This window comes from Choloepus didactylus, chromosome 21, assembly GCF_015220235.1.
Source record: "Choloepus didactylus isolate mChoDid1 chromosome 21, mChoDid1.pri, whole genome shotgun sequence".
NCBI lineage: Eukaryota > Metazoa > Chordata > Mammalia > Pilosa > Megalonychidae > Choloepus > Choloepus didactylus.
In genome coordinates, this window is record NC_051327.1 from 46,812,918 (window position 1) to 46,836,906 (window position 23,989).

At 39.5% G+C, this 23,989-nt stretch overlaps 2 pseudogenes; both read right to left on the reverse strand.

Annotated features, from left to right (window-relative positions):
• Window positions 1-1,754: 1,754 nt before the first annotated feature.
• LOC119517892 lies at window positions 1,755-22,883 on the reverse strand (annotated as a pseudogene).
• LOC119517279 lies at window positions 18,386-22,434 on the reverse strand (annotated as a pseudogene).
• Window positions 22,884-23,989: the final 1,106 nt, after the last annotated feature.

Consider the following 23,989-nt stretch of genomic DNA (forward strand, 5'->3'; position numbering starts at 1 on the left):
AAACTGTACCCATTAAGCAGTAAGTCCCTATTTCCCCTTCTCTCCACCACAGCCTCTGGTAACCTCTTTTGTTTCTCCATTCATCTGTTGAGGAATGCTGCCATGAACACTGGTTAACAAATATGTGTTTGAGTTCCTGTTTTCAATTATTTTGGGTATATTCCTAGGAGTGGAACTGTCAGGTCACATGGATTATGTGTAACTTTTTGAAGAGCTGCTACACTGTTTTCCACAGCAGCTACACTATTTTACATCCCACCAGCAACATATAAGGGTTCCAATTACTCCGTGTGCTCACCAACACTTGTAGTTTTCCTTTATACATATTTTTTATAACAGCCATTCCAGTGGATGTGAAGTTGCAGCTTGTGGTTTTGATTTGCACTTCCATAATGGCTAATGATGTTGAGGCTATTTTCACGTGCTTATTGTCCATTTCTATATCTTCTTTGGAGAAATGTCTATTCAAATCATCTGTCCTTTTTTTAAATTGGATTGTTTGTCTTTTTGTTGTTGAGTTATATATATATATACACACACACACACACTCGTTTTTTTCTGGATATTAAGCCCTTATCAGATAAATGATTTGCAACTACTTCCTCCCATTCTTTAGGTTGTATTTTCATTTCTTGCTGTGTCCTTTGATGCATGCAAGTTTTAAATTTTGATGAAGTCCAATTTATTTTTTCTTTTGTTGCTTGTGTTTTTGGGGGTCATATCTAAGAATCTATAGCCAAATCTAAGGTCATATAGATTTTCCCGTTTTCTTCTAAGAGTTTTATGGTTTTAGCTCTCTGTTTATGTCGTTGATCCATTTTGAATTAATTTTTATATATGGATTAAGGTAGGGGCCAACTTCATTCTTTTGCATGTGTAAATTCCATTTCACTCAGCACATTTGTTAAAAAACTATTCTTTCCCCACTGAATGGACTTGACACACTTGTCAAAATCAATTGGCTATGGATGGATATATGGATGTATTTCTAGCCAATCTAATTTTTACTAGAACCCTATAGAGGGGTTTGGGAGACCCTCTCCATGGGTCCCTCACATTCTTTCACATTTGCTGAGTCAGCCAGGGGTGCAAGGCCCTGATCACTTATTACCCAGGCCAATTCTCAGGGCTGTGTTTCCAGCCTTGAGGGATGAGATAATGTTCAATATCTGAGACAAAGAGCACTTTGCTTACAATGTGCTATAAAACAGCAGGTTCTCCAAGTACAGTGTTCCTCTCCTATAACAGGACTCATGATTTATAGGCTAGAAGGCTTGCTTCCTTCTGGGGTTCGTAGCATTCTAGCAATCTTTGGTGGCCTTGGATTTCCTGTCACATGGCAATGTCCTCTCCTTTCTCTTCCAGATTCCTCTTGACTTCCAGCTTCTGGCTCTTCCCAGTGGCTCTTTTTAGGCCTCCAGTAATAGGATTAAGACCCATCCTGATTAAGTTGGCCACACCTTACCTAAAAATAGCAACTTCAAAAGGTCCTATTTAAAGTGGGTTCACACCCATAGGCATGAAATTAAGATTAAGACCCCCCACCCCCACCCCCCACCACAGAGTACATAATTCAACCTACCACACAAAGGAAGAAGTGCTTGGGGCAGAGTCCAGGAGAGTTCCTATATGTGGAACTTTCAGCAATCACGGACAGCTCTAACTACTGGCAAAATTGTGTGACAATGCACATGGTGTATTGCCAACTAGGGAAGCTTACCCAAACTGTAGTGTCCAGAGTTTTTACTGGGGCTCAGTCATATAGTTTTGTTGACTGTCTTTGTGGCTCCAGAGACTGAGCGGATACTACATGGGCTAAAGCCCCAACTAAATCATATTGTTAGACTTACTCTTAAATCCAAATAAACCAACCAGATGCTGGGCTTCTAATGTGTCATTAATTAAAGTGGTAATCTCTTTTTGTCTACCAGACATCCTATACTTTTTCAACTTAACCTGTGTGGGTTCAGGCAATCTTTTTGGTTCTCATTTAGCAATTGATATTGGCTGAAAAGCAGATTTACATGCCTTTTGTTTTACAATAATAGGCAGAGGAAGTGTTCCCCAGTCAGACACAATATCCATTCCTATAATACATTCAGGTAAAGACGACACAATGACTTCCACACATTCCATTCAAACATTCCAATTTTCAAATAAACTTTCACCTTAACCTCTCAAATACTGTATCCTCATATCCTCCCAATCTAACTGTACTCCCCAGAACGTCACCAGTAGGTTTTGGAATCACGGTGCTCTGGGCTCTGGTGTCAAGGAGTTCCAGAGAAGTCTTTTCTCCACCCCCAGACCATTTGTCCCCAGCAGTTTTATTTATTTTTCAAATCCTTGAGGGCCACAGCATCAATGTGTCCAATGGCCTAAGCAGGAAGGTTGCTTTGGAATTTGGCACGAACCACACCACTCTTTCCAGGACACAAGTTACATTTCCCCAGATTACTCTGGTTTTGTTAGCTTTGCCTCCAAGAGTCACTATGTTGTGTTTTGCTTTGTACGCATCAGCACATCTCTTGCCCAAATAGAATTCCGTTTCACCTTGGGCATAAACGCCTTCAATGTTAAAAAGTGTTGTGTGCTCCCATTGGTTCTGGAGATGCTGCTTATAGCCAGCAAAAATGGCCTTGGACAATGGCCTTATTTGCTGTTTTAGAAGTCCTATGCCCAGCAGGACTCCACAGGCAAGACTGTAGAAAGAGCATTTTACCCACGTATGTCCACAAGCTTCAGGTTCCCAGCCTAGGATTGGGCCAGAGGACCTTGGCTCTTTCATTATTCTTTTCTTGAGTAGTTTGTGGGACGAATGTCACAGGTGGTTGGAGGTCAGGTTTCTCATTTTCATCTTTGCCTTCCAGCCTTTTAAGTTCCTCCAAAGTAGAGTGAATAAAACAGATTTGTTTAGGGGTTTTCAATCTGTAGGACTAACAGGAGTTCCCAGTGGTCCACCCAACCTTTAAGAGTGTTGCATTAAGACTTTCATTAGACTCCATCCGTGTCCGTTTATTCTTCCCATTAAAAAATTTAAAAACAACCATATAAAGATTTCCATCCTGCTGGGAGGAGTTGCTTGAGCCTCCGCCTTGTCTTTCCCCATTGTCTTGCTACTCTTAATTTCTTAGTTACCTTTGGTAGCAACCCTGATGCTAGCTAGAAGTTTCAGTTCAGACCAGCCAAAGTCTGAGCTTAGCCCAGCATCAGGGTCAGCCTCCATATGCTCTTTCATTTTCATTTCAGCTATTACAGATAAAAATAACCAAGAGATTGCATATTTAGCATGTTTCTCGTTATGTATCCAGTGATCAAACTTCTCAGAAACTGGATCCATCATTTTTAAATTCCATCAATAACCTCTAAAACCTGATCACAAAACAGCTGCAGTTCTATACCATGACTGACCCACTGGCCATTCAAGAATCAAGGGTCAGTCACCCCCCACCCTCTCATCCTTCTTCTTCCCAAACCACATTTTTGAGTGAGTCAAGGTCATTCTAGCAAAACCCACCTCTGAACCCAACTGCAGATTTTGGGAGTTCCAGAGATTACCCTTACTTCTGATACCAACTGCAAAGTTCAAGGTTCCCTAAGACCACCCTAACTCCTAACACAAATTGCAAAGTTCAGGGGTTTCCAAAATCACCTTCACATTTGATAATTCGCTGGACTCACAGAACTCCCTGAAAGCTATTATACTCACAGTTACATCCTATTACAGTGAAAGGATACAGGTTAAAGTCAGCCAAGGGAAGGAGCACATGGGGCCGAGTCCAAGTGAATTCCATGCATAGAGCTTCCAGTTGTCCCCTATCAGTGGAGTCCTGGATAGAGCTAACTCTCCAGAAATTATGTGTGACAATATGCATGGAATAATACCAAACAGAGGAGCTCATCTGAGTCTTGGTGTCCAGAGTTTTTATTGCAGCTTGGTCACAGAAACATGGTTGACTACCCATGTGGCTGACCTTCCAGAGGCTGAACAGATAAAGCATGCCCAAAGTCCCCACCATAAATTACATTTTTAGACCATTCACTGTGGCCTAGGTCCCCCAGGTAAACAAAAAACACTCTTAGAGGCAGGACATTACAAAGGTTTAGAGATTATCTCCCAGGAGTCAAGGGCAAAGGCCAGACTCTTTTTTGGGTAAAGCTAGTTCTTTACTATGCCACTACTAAACTTATTATTTCTTATTTATTAAACAATTTTTTAGACACCAATAATAATGAGTAAGAGTACGAAAAATGTCGGAAGCATTTTAAGAAAAACTTATGATTTCAGGAAATCTGATTTAACATTCCCGAATATCAACAACTATTATCTTTTGGGAATTTGGAAATACTAGTTTTCCTTAGGCTTCTTTATGGATTCCTTTTCTGGCTGCACTTATGTTGAACACTACCCAAGATATCTTGTCTGTGATCCCTTTCTCCCTCTTTTTTTTTCTACTTCCATGGCTTCAGTACAACTGCATGCTAGTATCTTCCCAGTCTGTATCTCTAGCCTGGATTTCTTTCTTCCACTTCAGCCCTGCCATTCTGTCCACACATCTCTATTTAGATGTAATCTCAAACTCAATATGTTAAAGACAAGGGAACACAGGTTAGCACTTAGGAGGCCAAGCAGTTTAGTATTATCTTGGCTAATTGTTGTGGACTAGGAGTGATTCTCAGCCTCACAAATTCAAAAATTTGATCTTGTCAGCATCCAAGTAGATAGGACCCATAGAGATCGCCTAATGCTAATAAGCCACTAATGGTTAACTTGTTAAGATGACATTCCCTTCCACAGGAACCATAATATCTGAGTGTCCTATCCGGAGCAAGGTTACTCAGAAACTTAGGTCAGTCTTCTGGCTTCCTGGATGTCCAGGAGAGGGAGACCCAATCAGTGAATATATCAGTAAAGCTCAGAATGAGTATGTTCCCCACACTCTCTCTCATTCATCTGGACCAACTTCAACACACACTGCCAACTGTACTGCGTTGAGTAGGGACCTTCCAAAATTCAGGTTGACCCAGAACCTCAGAATGTGACTCTATTTGGAAATAGGGTCTTTGCAGATGTAATTAGTAAAGACAAGGTCATACAGGATTAGGGTGGGCTATAAATCCAATGACTGGCGTCCTTAAAAGACGGTCATGTGAAGACAGAGGTAGAAATTGGAGTGATGCAGCTACCAAAGGCTAGGCAACTAACATAGATTTTGGTATTGGAAAGTAGGGTGCTGCTTTAACAAATGCCTAAAAACATGCAAGTGTCTTTGGAATTGGAAAATAGGTATAAACTGGAAGAATTTTGAGGCACTTGATAGAGAAAGCCTTTGAAGAAACTATTGGTAGAACTATGAATGTTAAAGGAGATTCTGGTGAGGGCTAAGAAAGAAGTGAGCACTGCAGGGAATGCTTCTATCATCTTAGAGAATACATAGATCATCATGAACAGAATGTTGGTAGAAATATGAACATTAAAGGTACATCTGCTGAGGTCTCACATGGAAATGAGGAACATATCACTGGAAACTGGAGGAATGGTGATCCTTGTTATAAAGTGACAAACCTTGGCTGAATTGTTTCTGCTGTTGAGTGAAAAGTAGAACCTGTAAGTGATGAACCGGATATTTAGCTGAGGAGATTTCCAAGTGAAGTGTGGAAGATATGGCCTGGTTTCTCCTTATGGCAAAATGCGAAAGCAAAGAGTTAATTGAGAAAGGTCCTGTTAAACCAAAAGGAACCAGAACTTGATGTGGAAAAGTCTCAGCCTATCCATATTGCAAAAAGATGCAAAAGCACACCCTGGAGAGAATGACAAAGATGTGACTGGACGACCTTTTGATGGTGAGATTAGACAACGACTCACAGATCTAATGAACCATTGCAGCAGAAGCAAGGAATAGAGATGGAGTTACCTAAGAAAGATCTGTGGAGGATCTTCTTGTATTATGGTGAAGACCCCTGTGAACTGCACAGGAGACCAATGAGGTCTTGGAGAATTTTAAAACAGCGTAAACACCGCCAGCCTGGACTAGAAGGAGCAGAGAGGGGATGAAATGAGGAAGAAAGATTCTGAGGGCCCAGAGGCCATGCACAATACAGCCTCTGTGGGTTGAGAGAACTGGACCACTGCCACAGCAGGCCAAAGGGGTGTGGCTGCCACTTCAGGCTGAGAGGACAAAGCATGAAGCCACAGAACATTATTCTCAGGTCTTGAAATCTAATGGAATTTACCCCGCTGGGTTGCAAACGTGCTTCAGACCAGTGACCTCTTAATTCTTTCCATTTTCTCCCTTTTGGAATGGGAATGTCTAGTCCGTATCTGTCCACCATTGTATTTTGGAAGCAGATAACTTGTGTTCTAGTTTCAAAGTCCACAGATAGATAAGAATTTTGCCTCAGGATGGTTCATACCCAGAGTCTCACTCTTATCTGATTCAGATGATTTAGATGATGAAATTTTGGACTTAAGAGTTGATGGTGGAATGGGTTAAGACTTTTGGGAATGTATTCACTTAGGGTGAATATATTTTCCACATGGGATGGACTTGGATTTTGTGGGCCAGATGGTGGACTGGGTTGAATAGTGCCACCCCCCGCATTCATGTCCACCTGTGTATCAGTCAGGGTTCTCTAGAACCAATAGGATACACACACACGTGCGCACGCATATGTTAAGAAATTTGTTTTAAGGAATTAGCTCATGTGATTGTGGGGGCTGGCAAGTCTAAAATGGATGAGGCAGGTGGGCAGGCAGGAAATCTAGACAGGAAAAGATGTTTCAAGATATCACAGTTGAACATGGCCCTATGGAAATCATTACGGGAACTTCAGGGATGCATTAAAGTAGGACATGCTGGGGCTGATCAGAAGAAAACTAGTCTACAACTGGAAGTTTATTAGAACTTTGGAAGTTGATTGGAACTGGCAAGTAGATATCCTGGAGTGCTTGCTTGAGGTGGCCACCTGGGTCCTTGACATCAGTGGGAATGGGGGAGTTGTAGCAATGCAGAGATGGACCGAATCTAGACATATTCATCTTGTATCTTCTGCAGGATAAAATGCCAACAAGTATTGTTCTGTTTACCAACAAGAGAGACAGAGACTGCAGTTGGCTATGGGGCAGATTCCCAGGGGGTGGAGGTGGGGGAGGCCCGCACACAGCTGGCAATGTGATTCTATCAGACAAGGGCAGGTAGCTCCAGAGGCTACTGATTAGTCCTGACAGGAACAGACACTTTCTCTGCTCTAGGCTTTGCATACCAGGTGGTAGATGCAAATGCTCAAAATACTATAGAAGGATTAAAAAGAAAATACTGCCCCCATTTGGACCACCGAGTTACATTTCTTCAGACCCAGGAACACAATTTTACAGACTATAGAGTCCAACAATGGACAAAGAACTATCACATCAAATGAACACATCATGCTGCGAATCAATCTCAGAATTATAGTTTGATAGAGAAGTGGAAGAGGCAATTGAAATATATATTGCCTAAAACAGAGGCAGATACAGACATACAGGGCTGGCTTATAGACTTTTTACAAATATGTGCTCACACTCAACATGAGGGGGGGTAGGTTCCCCATTAAATAGATCCCTCTGCTTTTCTGGGGGAAATGGGGAAAAAAGGGTGGGAAAGGATGCTAAAATGACAGCACAATTCTTCCCCACATCACCTCAATTTTCTTTTTTTCCTACCTGATGCAGTGATTCCAGGACCAGGACCTGGCAACTGTGGAAGTGAGATGCAGGGATAATCCCTAAGCATGAAACCATAACTGTACCTTTAAACCTTTATGTCAGAATTTCTAAGGGGGTGGATTGTGCCTTCATCTGGCAAAATCATGGTAGACGATGGCAGCTATCATCTAGTGATAGAGGCAGTCCATTAGTTCTGTACCTGTGTAACCCTACCCTAGAGGAATGGAAGTGGCCTGAGAGGGAGTCTCTTGCTAGGCTAGTACTGCTGCTGGCAATCTAGACCAGCACAGTGGCTGAACATAATGATGTTCCAAAGTGGAAAAGTCTGGGTAAAAATATACGACAAATGGAGATAAGGAGAAACAGTAGCTGAGGGTAAAGGAATGACTAAATGGATTATGCAATGAGAGAAATCTAATATTATACTGGTGCCTAAAGAGAGACTCAGAGCAAGAGAAAATTGTTTCTTAGCACAATTATACCAGAAGCTGGAAGGGTGAAGCTATGTGTATTTGCCAAGACCACCCCTGCATCTGGAACCTGACAAGGTGGAATGGAAGCCTGCAAACCCGAGTGGCATTGCTCTGGGAGACATTCTGGTGATATATGATGATGAACTGGAGCAATTGTTAATGACTGAATGGAATTCTAGTTATGTTTAAGTATCTTTTGACTTTTATTTTTCAGGTTAATGCGGGAAGGAAATTCTAAGAACTGCTCCCAACTGGGCCATGAAACTGTGGTGTACAATTCCAAGCAGACTGAAACAGTTGAATCATGGCCAACTGTAAAGATGCCTATCCATAAGAATAGCCGGTATACAGGCAAGAGCTGATTCTGTTGGAATGGCACAGCAAATCTCTGTAATTCTTACTGATTTGAACTGTAATGAAACTGATATGTAATGCCATGACCATGCTGTGATATGGTGTAACATTGGCATTGCTTGGAGGATTCAACTACCTTATATAAATAAATCTTACATTAATACTAACAGTGATAATCAAATATATCAGGAGATTGAGTCAAAGCCTCCTCATGATGTAATACTGATGGAAAATGACTGGCATGAGGAAGAACTGGAGTTAACTAACCATTAGCTAATTTCTACAATGAATAGTTCTGCAAAAAATTATCATAAGGTAAAAACAGTGGTAGATCAAGGAGGAAAACGAGTAATCAAATTAGTACAAAATATGAAGATGCATGTAATAGGGTAAATTAGTTGTTTCTTTAAATCTATCCGTATTCCAAATTGGCTATTCCAAATGTTAGACATAGTCATTCATACTGATACTTTTGCTGAATCTGTCATATGAAAGCTATATCAAACGTGGGTACTCAGACAAATAAGATCATTTTTTTGTAAGACAGCCTTGGCCAAAGGTTATGAGGTGGTCTGTATAGTAAAGAAATAATTACCTTCCCCAAAGAGAAGTCTAGCCATTGTCCTTGGCTCCTGGGAAGTGGTCTCTAAGCCCTTGGAATGTCCTGCCTGGTAGGGAATGTCTGTTTACCTGGGAGCCTTGGGTCACAGTGGATAATCTAACAGTGTGATATATGATGGGGGCTTTGGGTCATGCATTATCTGCTCACCCTCTGGAGGGGCAGAAGGCTAAAGATCAGCTACGTGGGTGGTCAACCATGTCTCTATGACTGAGTCTTAATAAAACTTCTGGACACCAAGGCTCAGGTGAGCTTCCCTGGTTGGCAATGTTCTGTGCCTACTGTCACACACAGTTTCCAGGAGAGTTAATGCTGTCCATGGCTCCTCTAAGAGAGGACAACTGGAAGCTCCATGTGTGGAACTCTCCTGGATTCTGCCCCATGCATCTCTTCCCTTGCTCAGTTTTAATCTGTATACTTTTGTTGTAATAAATCATAACCATGAATTTAACCCTTAACAGCTTTTGGTGAGTTCTGTGAGTTCTTCTAATGAATTATTGAACCTGATGGTGGACCTAGGGATTCCAAACTTGCAATTGGTGTCAGGAGTGCAGGTGATCCTAGGGACTCCCAAACTCTGCAGTTGGTTTTAGAAGTGACCAGGGTCTTATGGACTATTCCCTAACTTTCCAGATATTAACATATTTAAAGCAAAAATGTGGAATTTCAGAATATAAACTAGCCTGTTTAAACCCCACTTAAACATAAAATACTTGACAAACTAAAAGAAAAAATATGAATACATAGGTGTGCCCATATGAAAGAAAGGAAAATGCTCAGACACCAGAAAGAAGAAATATAAAGCAAGAACAATGAGCTCCAAAGGTGAAACCACAGTGGCCTGGGAGGGACTACTGAATTCCAGTATAGGTCCAAACAGGGAGCCAGGACCAAGAAACCTGCAAAACCTGGGAACGTGAAAGGGCTTCCTAGCCTAGAAAAGGGAACTATGACAAACTCCACTTAAAGACTCAGGAAGTTCACCTGCTCTGGGCTCAAAGTGGGGATGGGGAGAGGATCCTTTCCAACAAGAAAAGAAATTAACATAAAAATTAGTCTATCTGGGTTTTGTAAGAAGTTCCCTCACTGAATCTATAGAAAGTCAGCCCTCAACACAAAGGTTTGAAAGAAAAATATTTTTTTTAACAAAATTAATAATAATAGTAATAAGTCTACAGCACAGTGAACTTTTGGTCGACCAAGATAGTGGTCTAAGATGTTCCAGGCTGCCATTCCCCCAAAGAATCTTTGAACAACTAGCAAAGACTGGCAGAACCATCTTCCTCAAAACTCTATAAAAACAGTTAAAGGGTTGTAGTAATTGGGCAAGTGCTGAATAAAAAAAATGCAGCTTTTGAAAATGGCAGGAGAAACTTGTGGCACATAAAAAAATAAAGACTGCAAGTAAAGGTAACCATAGGGGTAATTATAAATGCTAGTACTATTATATATTTTTTGGTATGTAATTCCACTTTTTACTTCATAAAGTTTCTAAAATGCAAATGCCATAAAAAGTAAGGATATTTCCTGGGGCACAGAGCAGAGTGGAGGAGAAAGTAGATCTGAGAGGCAAATGGGAAATATCCAGCATACCTTAGGGCTCACAATCCCACTTTGAGAAACTCTTCCACGTGTGCACAAAAGGACATGCAAAAATATGTTCTGGCAGCATTGTTTTTAGTAACCATAAATCGTGGGGAAAACTTGAATGTTCATCAGTAAGGCCAGGTAAATTGAGTATATTCATTTGTTAGTACAGCTGTTTAAAATAAATGAATTGGTGATACACACACACACACACACACACACATATCATATAGTAAGATACTTGCACTATGATAGATACTGTTTGACAAACAGAAAAACAAATGGAAAAAGTAATTGTTAGATATCATTTCCACCTACGTATATGTAGTATAAGTATAAAAACATGAACAGAAGGATATGTGAAATCAGAGAGACCAAAATCATGATAGTAGTTTCCACTGGTGAAAGAGGAAAAGGGAATGATATTGGGGAAGATGTAAAAATGGGCCTTCAATGATATTACTTATTTTTAACAGTTATGACGTAAATATGACAAGTCTATTCAAATAAATATATAACATCAGGTAGTGAAAACTACTATGAAGATAAAGAAGGCAGAGGAAGGATAGGGAATGATGATAGATAATACTTTAGATTTTAGATACAGTGATTAGGAAAGGCCTTCTGGGAAGGTGGCATTGGAGCAGAGACCCAAATGAAATATGCAAATATCCAGGGACACATACTCTAGGCTAAAAAAGAAAAAGTAATGATAAATCTATGGTTTGGGACATATAATGTATAAAGATATAATTTGTAACAAATACAAATGTTGGGGGAATGGAAGGGTATAGGAACAGTGTTTGTGTAGACTATTGAAGTCAGGTTGACTTCAAATCAGATGAGATTGTATAGATTTAGGATGTTAAATTTAAGTCCCATGGTAACCATAAAAAAATCAGAAAAATATATACAGAAGAAATGAGGAGGGACCCAAAATGGAATATTACAAAAACATTAAACATATATGAACGTAGGCATTAATGGTAGACTTGAGGAACTAAAAAGGTATAATACTTACAAAAACCAAATAGCAAAATGGCACAAGAAAGTACTGCAATATCAGTAGTGACTTTAAATGTAAATGGAATAAATTTTCCAGTTAAAAGGCATAAATTGGCAGAATGGATTAAAAATAGCATAACCCAACTATATATTGTTTACAAGAGACTCACCTTAAATTCATAGACACAAGTATGGTGAAAGAGCAAGGATGGAAAAAAATACACCACGCAAACAATAACCAAAAGAGTACTGGGGAAACTATACTAATATGAGATAAAATAGACTTAAAGTAAAAAACTGTTATGATGGTAAAAGAAGGTCACTATACACTGATAAAAAGATCAATTCAACAAGAAGACATAGGAATTATAAATACATATTCACCTAACAGCAGAGCCCCAAAATATATGAAGCAAATATTAATAGTTTTGAAGGCAGAAATAGAAGGTTCTACATTAATAGGAGACTTCAATACAACATTTTCAATAATGGATAGAACATCTATACCAGAAGATCAGTAAGGAAATAGAAGACTTGAATGATACTGTAAACCAACTAGACCTAATAGATATATATAAAGAACACTTCATCCAACAGCAGCAGAATATATAAGATTCTTCTCTCGTGCACATGGATCATTCTCCAGGATAAACCATATGTTAGGTCACAAAACAAGTCTCAATCAATTTTAAAATATTGAAATCATACAATGCATCTTCTCCGACTACAATGGAATGAAGCTAGACATCAATAACAGAGAAGAAATGGAAAATTCACAAATATGTGAAAATTAAACAACACACTCTTAAATAACCAATGGGTCAAAGAAGAAATCACAAGGGAGATCAGGAAATATCTTGAGGTGAATGAAAACAAAAACACAACATACCAAACTTACGGATGCGGCAAAGACAGTGCTGGGAGGAAAATTTATAGCTCTAAATGCTTAAATTAAAAAAAGAAGAAAGCTCGCAAATCAGAGGCCTAACTTCATAACTACAGGATCTAGAAAAGGAAGAGCAAACAAAATCCAAAGTGAGCAGAAGAAAGGAAATAACAAAGATTAGAATGGAGCCAAATGATAGAGATAACTAAAAATGATAGAATCAACAAAACCCCAAATCAGTTCTTTGAAAAGATCAATAAAATTGGCAAACCTTTTAGCTAGACAGAGAAACAAAAAGAAAGGATGCAAATAACTAAAATCAGAAACGAGAGGGGGGACGTAATTACTGACCCCACAGAAATAAAAAGGATTATAAGAGGAAACTTGGAACAACTTTACACCAAAAAAATCAGATGACCTAAATGAAACGGGAAAATTCCTAGAAACACACAAACTATCAAAACCAACTGAAGAAGAAATCGAAGCTCTTAACAGGCCAATAACAGGTAGAAAGATTGAATCAATAATTTAAAATTTCCCAACAAAGAAAAGTCCAGGACCAGATGGCTTTACTTCTGAATTCTACCAAACATTTAAGAAGAATACCAATCCTTCTCAAACTCTTCCAGAAAAATTGGAGGGAATATTTCCTAATTCATTCTAGTAAGTCAACATTACCCTGATACCAAAGCAGATAATGACTGCACAAAAAAAGAAAATTACAAGCCAATATTGCTTATGAATATGGATGTAAAAATCTTCAACAAAATCCTGGTAAACTAAATCTAACATACATTAAAATGATTATACAGCATTACCAAGTGGGATTTATTCCAGGAATTCAAGGTTGGTTCAACATACAAAAATTACTCAATGTAATATACCACATTAATAGGATGAAGGGAAAAAACAACACATAGTCATCTCAATTAATCCAGGAAAGGCATTTGACAAATACAATATCCTTTCATTCTAAAAACACTAGGAATAGAAGGGAACTTTCTTAGCATGATAAAGGGAATTTATGAAAAACCAACAGCAAACCTCACACTTGGTGATGAAAGACTGAACACCTTTACTATAAGATCAGGAAGAAGACAAGGGTGCCTTTTGCTACCACTATTATTCAACAAGTTACTGCGTCAGTTAGAAAGAGAGAAACCTAAGGAGATGTCAACCCACTCTAATACAGATGTCAAAGCACCAGGAAAAGCACAACTCATACAGGCTCTACTGGAAAGATGTTTTACTCACATAGAAAGAGACAGAGCAAGGTCAGCTTCACTAGTGGTCGTCAGTTCCTCATTGCCAGCGGGTCTCAATTTGTGGCCGATGCAGGGAGATGGTCTACACACAGCATCCTTCTCTTATGTTCTTGTGCTGCTGCGGTGGAAGAACCAGGCTCCCTCCCTGCCAGGGACAGATATACCACCCATGTGTGAGCTGGATGCTGTAAAACAAGCTGTCAGATTGTCTCCAGTGAATGTTTACATATGCTCAGGACAATAGGGGAAGGGATGTATCAGCAGTCCCCTTTGTGTTTTATCTTGCCAGGCTGACACACCTGGTCTTGAGCACAGGATGTATTTGTGGATCCCAGTAGAACCCCCTACCACATACTGGAAGTTCTAGCCAGAGCAGTTAGGCAAGAAAAAGAAATAAAAGGTATTGAAATTGGAAAGGAAGAAGTAAAACTCTCTATATTTGCAGATGAGAAGATACTATTCATAGAAAATCTCAAAGAATCCACAAGAAAGCTACCAGAGCTAATGAATGAAATCAACAAAGTTTTAGGGAACAATATTTACACTAAAAATGTTTGTTTCTATATACTAGTAATGACAGGAAATTAAGAAGATAATTCCTTTTATAATAGCACTTAAAAAAATGAAAGACTTGTATATTAAAACTGAAAACATTGTTGAAAGAAATTAAAGAAGACCTAAATAAATGGCAAGACATCCACGTTCATGGATTGGAAATCTTAATGTTTTTAAGCAATCTACAATTTCAATGCAATTCCTATCAAAATCCCACCAGCCTTTTTTGCAGAAAAGAAAAAGCCAGACTTCAAATTTATATGGATTTTCCTGATAGCCAAAACAATCTTGTAAAAGATGAACAACATTGGAGGACTCACACTTCCCGATATTAAAATTTACTACAAAATTGTATTAATTAAAACAGTGTGTTAGTGGCATAAAGATAGACATATAGACCAATGGAATAGAATTTAGAGTCCAGAATACCTAGTGCCAGGTGATTTGAGAAAGGCACAAATCAATAGGGAAAGAATAGTCTCTGCAAAAAAATGGTGCTGGGATAACAAGAAATCCACATGCAAAAGAATGAATTTAGATTATATCTTACATTTACATCAAAATTAACTCAAAATAGATCAATGACCTAAATATGAGAGCTACAACCATAAAACTCTTAGAATAAAACAGAGGGGAAATCCTCAAGACCTTGGATTGGCAATGTCTTAGATATAACACTGAAGGTATGAGTAACAAAATTAAAAATGATAAATTGGAATTCATTAAAATGAAAAACCTTTGTACATCAAAGGACATTATCAAGAAATTGTAAAGACAATGTCCTGAATGGGAGGAAATAGTTGCAAATCATATATCTGATAAGGGTTTAATATCCAGAATATGTAAAGAACTCTTATTACTCAAGAACAAAGAGACAAATAACCCTGCTGAGTGAAATAAGCAAGGCACATAAGGACAAATACTATATGATGTCATTTTTTTTAAATATTCATTTTATTGAGATATATTCACATACCACGCAGTCATACAAAACAAATCGTACATTTGATTGTTCACAGTACCATTACATAGTTATACATTCATCACCAAAATCAATCCCCAACACCCTCATTACCACACACACAAAAATAACCAGAATAATAATTACAGTGAAAAAGAGCAACTAAAGTAAAAAAGAACACTGGGCACCCTTGTCTGTTTGTTTGTTTGTTTCCTTCCCCCACCTTTCCAGTCATCCATGATGTCACTTTAAAGAGATATCTAGAAATAGCAAATTTGCAGAGACAGAAAGTAGATTAGAGGTTACTAGGGATGGGGGGATGGGGGAAGAACGAAGTTTTGCTTGGTAATAAATAAAAATAAAAGAAAAACAACCTAATTCAAAAAATGAGCAGAAGACTTGGATAAACATTTTTTCAAAGACATACATATGGCCAATAAGCACATGAAAAGATGTTCAAAATCACTAATCATTAAGGAATGCAAGTCAAAACCACAAAGAGATATCACTTCATACCCACTAGGATGGTTGTTACTTGGAAAAAAAAAAACCAAAACAGTAACAGAAAATAACAAGTATTGGCAAGGAGGTAGAGAAATTGGAACTCTGGCACATGACTCTGGGGAATGGAAAGTGGTGCCGCTTCTGTGGAAAATAATTTGGTGGCTCCTCAAAGGGATAAACATAGAATTACCATAGGACCTGGCAGTTCCACTCCTAGATTTATATCTAGATGAATTAAAAATCGAGACTCAAACAAATATTTGTACCCCAATGTTCATAGCAGTATTATTCACAATAGCCAAAATGTGGAAACAACCCTGGTGTCCATAAATACATGAAAGGATAAACAAAATATGATATACACATACAATGGAATATTATTCAGCCATTAAAAGGAATGAAGTTCTGATACACGTGACAACATGGATGAACCCTGAAATCTTTATATCGACAGAAATAACCCAGACACAAAAGGTCAAATATTGTATGATTTCACTGATATGAAATACCCAGAAAAAGCAAATACACAGAGAGAGAAAGTAGATTACAGGTTACCAGCGGCTGGGGTGGGGAGAACTGAGGAGTTACTGCTTAATGGGTACAGAGTTTCTATTTGGGGTGATGAAAAACTTTTGGTAATGCATGGGGGTGATGGTAGCACAATATTTGAATGTCATATCTGTGAACTGCACATATGAAAGTGGTTAAAATGGGAAATTTTGTATTGTATATATGTTATCACAATAATTTTTTTAAAGTAAAGAACTAAAAAAATATTTAAGGCATATAACAGCTGAAAGAAAATTGGTATGCCATTTAATATCAGATAAAATAGATTTTAAAGCAAAGCATTTTCTTAGGAATAAAGAGAATCCTTACTTAATGATAAAAGTAACAATTCTAGAAAAAGCTAATACTCCTGAACATATATGTACCAAACACATGACTTCAAAATATAGAAAGCAGAGTTTATAAGGAGAAATTGACAAATCCACAATCATAGTGGAAGATTTGTAACACATCTGCTTGAGAAATTGGTTAATCAAGCAAGAAATTAGGAAGATACAGATTTAATGAATTGCTTTATCTAATGAATAAGCTTTAGCTAATACATATAGCTATGTTGAACCTGAATATAAGAGAAAACAATATTTTTAAACACACATAGAACCTATGCAACTAACAGAGAAATTTAAATTTTCAAATCTCTAAAGTTCAGAAACAGACTGATGGTCTATAGTGAGCTTCATCACACTTTGCCTGGGCAATTATCTAGCCTCCTTTTGTTTCTCTTTTTCTCCCCGACATTTTAATTTGAAAGTTTTCAAACACATTAAAGTTAAAGTATTTTACAGTGAATACCCACATACTCCTACCTCAATTCTACCAATAACATTTTTAAAATGTTTAAAAAAACTTTCAGCTTGAATACTTTCAAGCTTACAGGACAGTTACAAAAATAATGCAGACTCCATATAAAGAACTCCAACATACCCCTACTCCCCAGAGGCCCAGACCCACCAATTTTAACATTTTGCCACATTTGCTGTATCAGTCTATCTATCCATCTAACTACCTATCTTTCTATCAATCCATTTTATTTTTTTCTTTCATAATTGAGACTTTATTCATTGTTTTGAGGATCAGCACACAAAGATTATGAACAATTTGTACACAATTTTAAATGTATGTTCCAAAAATCAAAAAAGCTATATAGTTGTAATTCTTTTCTAAAGTTACTCCAGTGACTTTCCAGCTTAAAATGTGGAGGTAAGTTTTCCTTAAGAGGATATCAAGTACCAATATCTTCAAGTATTGACAAGCTGTTACATCGTAAGTCCCACTAATTCACAATTTAATATTTAATATCATACACACTACATACTGACATTTCTGATCTTTCACAGCACATAACAATTATTAGGAAAACTGGACAACCATGACTGTGCCAGTTTGAATGTACTGTGTCCCCCAAATGCCATTATCTTTGATGTAATCTTGTGTGGGGAGACGTTATCAGTGTTGGTTAGATTGTAATCCTTTAAGTGTTTCTGTGGAGATGTGCCCCACCCAGCTGTGGGTGATGACTCTGATTGGATGATTTCCATGGAGGTGTTGCTCCGCCCATTCAGGGTGGGCCTTGATCAGTGGAGCCATATAAATGAGCTGATGGACAGAGGGAACTCAGTGCAGCTGTGAAGAGGAACTACAGCTAAGAGGGACACTTGGAAGAAAGCACAGGAGCTGCAGATGAGAGACAGTTTGAAGACGGCCACTGAAAGCAGACTCTTGCTCTGGAGAAGCTAACAGAGGACAAATACCCCAAGTGCAACTAAAAGTGACATTTTTGAGGAACTGCAGCCTAGAGAGGAACATCCTGTGAGAAGGCCATTTTGAAACCAGAACTTTGGAGCAGACGCCAGCCATGTGCCTTCCCAGCTAACAGAGGTTTTCTGGACACCATTGGCCATCCTCCAGTGAAGGTACCCAATTGCTGATGTGTTAGCTTGGACACGTTATGGCCTTAAGACTGTAACTGTGTAACCAAATAAACCCCCTTTGATTATGACTCCAAATCGCCATTTGGTATGTGTGCTTTTATAGGATATAAAAACTGCCACCTCCCACCCTATGGAATGTTAAGTTGACATCTAAGACAGTTAAAGTCTCCCATAATTCAATATCCCACTTTTTTCTGTTTGTATCAAAAAAGAAACAACCAGCAAATGATTTCCCCTCTTTAAAAAAAAAGCATTTACACTTAAAAAATGGGATAAGGTGGGATTCCAGTCTCCTTCTTGAAAATGGTTCCTCTAGAACTACTTGCATTTACAAGATAGTTGATAAACATATTCCTCTGGATCGTACAAGGGAGAAACAGGGCCCAGTGATAAGACATGGTATACGATGTTAATCAGACTTGGTTTCTTTCTCTCCTGCTTCGTCAGAGGCTGGACTCTTCTCATTTTTAGTTTCTCCATTTTCTGCAGGTAAATCTTTCTTTAGTTTCTTGGTCAGCCACTTGGGCTTGTTTTTCCTTTGCTCCCCTTTTCCCTTATAGTTGCACTTTTTTTGTCTGAAGGTTTATCCTTTCCTGCTGCTGTAATTGGCTCCTTTCACAAGAGGAGGTTCAGCTGACAAGCTCGCCAACCTCCTGTGGGGCTCCTCCTTCCCCACTCCTTTGGCCGGACTGAACTTCCTCTTGGGTATCTTAGTGGCAGAGAGGGCATGTGCCAGGTGGCGCAGGCTGCGGCAAGCTGAAGCCTTCACGAACCCAGGCTGCTGGCCGCTACTGCTCCCACCACCACCCCTATCAATCCATTTTCTGAACATTTAGTGTAGGTTGTATACATTATACTCCTTGAACATTTATTATAGCCATGTACGTTTCCTAAGAACAAGGATATTCACTTATGTATCCACCTTAAGTGTAGTTATCAAGTTCAAGAAATTTGTTGGCACTGGCTCAGTTCTGCCTGGAGGCTCTAGGGGAGAATCTGTTCCTTGCCTTTTGCACCTTCTGGTGGCTGCCTGCATTCCTTGGCTTGTGGCCCCTTCCAGCAATGGCATCATTCCAACTTCAGTTTCTGTCATCACATCTCCTTCCTGACTCTGATTCTCCTTCTCCCTCTTATAAGGACCCTTGTGATTACATCTGGGTAAGATAAAATATTCTTCCCATCTTAAAATCTATAGCTTAATCACATCTGCAAAGTACCTTTTGCCAATGTAAGGAAACATATTTACAAGTTTCATGGATGAGAATATGGACATCTTTTGGGCCCCTTATTTTGTCTACCACATTATCTAAATAAATGAAAGACCTTAAGACCATGTTTCTTAAAACAGAGTAGTTTAAGGTACAAAATAAATATAGTGTATATTATGGATATATCAAGTTTTCTTGAGAGTTTGGGGGAAAAATTAACTAATTTTAATAGGTAAATGGCTTAAAACATTATCTTTTCCTTTGAATCTGCACTTCCACATCTAGGATTTATTCTATAGACATGTTTAAATGTGTGCCCAAAATATTTCTAAGGATATGCATTGCAGCATTGTTTACTATAGTAAGACTGAAAACACTAATTGTCTATCACTAGCAAACTGGCTAAATAGATTGTTTCATCCAAAGGAATACTATGTGACCATTTTTAAAAAAAGCAAATCTGTATTTGATGAAATAGAACAATCTGCAAACTACAGTGAGTGGGAAAAAAAGCAATGTGAGAATGGATAAACAAAATGTGGAATATCCATAAAATGGAATATTATTCAACCATGAAAAGGAATGAAGTTCTGATATATGCTATAACACAGATTGAACCTTGATATCATTATATTGAATGAAATAAGCCAGACACGAAAGGATAAATGTTGTATAAGTCTACTCATATGAAATATCTATGCTATGTAAACTCACAAAGACAGAAAGTAGATTAGATTACCAGGGGCTGGGGGAAGAGGGCATAGGAACTTATGGCTTAATGGGTACAGTTTCTGTTTTGTGATGAAAAAAATTTTGATAATGGATAGTGGTGATGGTCGTACAACATTGCAAACATAATGAATGCCACTGGACTGTACACTTAAAAACTGTTAAAATGGAAAATTTTATGTTATATATAAGCTACCATAATTTAAAAAAAGGTATTATAAAAAAAGCAGTGTGTTTAATAGGCTATTTGTGAAAAGAACAAAAAAAAAACAGAAGATATAGTTGCTTCTATATATCTAAACTATCTCAAGGATAACAAGATACTGGAATATAAACTGAAGCATAATGTAAGATAATTTCACATATCATAAGTGTACAATTTTAAACTGAATGGTCCAGAGTAATCAGCACCTACCTAGATCAAGAAACAGAATATCTATCAGCATTCTAGAAGCAAAAGGGGTAACTACTACCCTGACTTTTAATAGCCTAGTTTTGCCTATTTTTATACTTCATATAAATGAAATTATATATTATATAGGCATACCTCGTTTTATTGTGCTTAGCTTTATTGCAAACAGTACACTTTTTATAAATTGAAGGTTTGTGGCACCCCTGCATAGAGCAAGTCTATCAACACGATTTTCCAACATCATGTGCATACTTAGTCGCTGTGTCACATTTTAATTAAGGTATGTACATTGTTTTTTAAACTTAATGCTATTGCACACTTAATAGACTACAGTATAGTATAAACATAACTTTTATATGCACTGAGAAACCAAAAAATTCATGTGACTCATTTTATTGCCATATTTGCTTTAATGCGGTGGTCTGGAACCAAACCCACACTATCTCTGAGGTATGCCTGCATATTCTGTTGTGTCTGGCTTCTTTTGCTCAACACTATGTCCAGGAGATTCACCCTTATTATGCGTGTAGTTATAGATGAGTCATTCTCATTGCTGAATAGTTTTCCATTTAATGAATATCTCATAATTTATTTCTCCCTTCTACAGTCATGGAGTTTGTTTCCTGTTTCTAGCTATTACAACGTGTTGCTATGAACATTTGAATATTCATCTTTCAGTAAATATATTATGCATTTCTGTTGGAAATGCACCTAGGAGTGGAATGGCTGGGTCACATGGGGAATGCAAATATTCATCTTTAGTAGGTACTGTCAGTTTTCCAAAGTGGCTGTACCAATTTACACTCCACCAACAGCGTAGGAGAGTTGAACACTTGAGAGACTTACTTTTGACTGTATATTCTTTTGAAGCAGGTTATATAATCAAATAAGATGCAAATTTACATGGATTTTAAAGCTATACTGTGTCTTCAAAGGGTTTCAGTATGGGGTTGGGCAACTTTTTGTTATGTCTCCAGAAATTTCCTCCCCTGCTCTTATGAATACTTGGTTGGAAAAGTTTGAAAAACAGTCTTAAGAGATCTGACTCACTTTCCATTTTTATTATTCATTTATGAACTGTAATTTGAACACAGTTCTTCTGACTGATACAGGGTACAAGATGGTAATAAAAATTACAATAATAACCACTAAGCTTCCCATTTATTAAGTACTTACTTTGTGCAGGGAGCTACACTAAGAACTTCACAGAACCCGGAAGCAGAAGATGGCCTTTGAATCTCGACTATAGCGCCCGTGAGGAGTCACATGGCCTTTCTGTTCCTCGGTTGCTGCATTTGGAAAGGGAGAGACATCTGTCAACTCGGGGCAGAGGCCCTACCCTCCCGGAGCACAAGGTTGGAACCCGCCACCCCTCGCTCCCTTCCCTCCAGAACCTCAGTATTAGCCTCAGGCTTTTACTCACCTCGAAACCCCGGGCATCCGGGCCAGCCCGTGGGAGGTAGACGGAAGCAGCTTCAACCAGTCAGAGCTCTTCCCCGAGTGGCTTCCAGGAAAAATGAAGTCAGAACACAGCCTGCCACCCCTCGGGGCCGGCCACTTTCACACCAGTCTTTCACCCGCAGCCTTTCAAACGGCCCGCTCCGGAAAGGCCAATCACAGCCCTCCTTCTTTTCCTGCACGCCCGGCCCGGCCCAATCATCGCACGTCATCCTGAGTTAGTCGGGTTTGGGGATCCCGGTCCCGTCGAATTTCCGCCGTGGTACTTAAGGGCAGATAGCAGACACAAGGTACATTGAGGCTGGAAGGCGCCATCTTGCTTAAGGGCATTTCTGAGGAAAGACAGGAGAGGTATAGCGTTTCCACGCCTCCCCGCAAGCCTCCTTTTGCAAAGCACTGAGGCGGTTTCCCATGGCGCCTCCCCCGGCCCCGCTCCCCCGGGAGCGGAGGACGGGAAAGGGGTCGGGGGTAATGAGCTTCGCGGAGGTGGCCGTGCACTTCTCCCCGGAGGAGTGGGCGTGTGAGCAGCGGGGCAGAGGGCCCTGTACCCGGACGTGACGTGATGTGGGAGCCCAACCTGGGTGCGCTCGGTGAGGCCCGACGGTCCGGCCAGGACCCTCGGGAATCTGTGGGGAGGGGGGATATTGGGGTCCCCAGGGGCAGTGTGTTGGAAGCGGGGCACCGAGGAAGCAGTCCCATCCTCCCCTCTCGGGTTCTCAACCCAGCTCAGTGTTTCCCCTTCGCAGGTTTTTCAGTCCCCGGACCCGCTTTTATCTCTTGGGTGGAAGAAGGGGTGGAGGCGTGAAACCCAGAGGCCCAGGAGGAGGTGGATAGCCCAGCAACTGTCAGCAGAGGTAAGGGAAAGGTAGCAGGTGCTTCATTTCGAATTCCCAGTGCGTACCCTACGAGAAACCCCTAACGCACCACCCCGCCCACCAACTCGGATCCCCGGCACACACTCCTGCTTTCAGAGCCCCGTCGTGTGTGTGTCTCCTTGCACTTTACCTCCAAAAAGTTTCCTTTCTCAATGCAAAATGCCCCAATTGGGCCCACAAAACAAAGTTGTGTTAGGAAACAAGCAGAGGTAAGGGTGCAAACAGAAGGTCCATGGGAAGAAGGCAGGAATCTGAAAGGCTTCCTAAGGGCTGGACCCATTTTCTGAGGCTCCTGCACACAGAACCCGTTTTTCCAAGTCCCACTTGGGATTACTTCACTGCAAACCATACATCTAACTGGTGCCTAAAAAAAGGGCTTTTCTTTCTGGATTGATCTTTCCCTTAGAATGCTCTGTCTTCTAGTCTGTCTCTCTCCTGCTTCTCAAGGGTGGGACCACCCAAACTGAAAAGCCCACTAACAGAGCCCACACCTGCTCTGGCTCTCCTGGAATAGAGTCTGTCCCCACTGGGGGAGGCTCCTCCCAGGATCCTGGCAGTAAAACAACCACCCAGCAATAGGCAAGGAAACATGCATGGTGTCAATTGCTGTTGGCTGCAGGACAGTGGTCTCAGATGGGGAACTTGCCGGGCCCTACCTTCATTCTGCATCTAGAGGGCAAAAGTATCAAACCTAAGGAACTTTAGAGTTGGGCTATCTCTTCACTGTATGGATTGATGATTGCAGTGTTTTTTTCCTTGAGATATATGCATGTTCCCTGGATTTTATATCATTTGAGTAAAATGAGTATTCCAGGCCATTGCAGCTGGAAATACAATGCCAGAGACTTTCTTTTTTGTAAAAGGAGTAAATTATTTTTGATTAGAGTTGAAA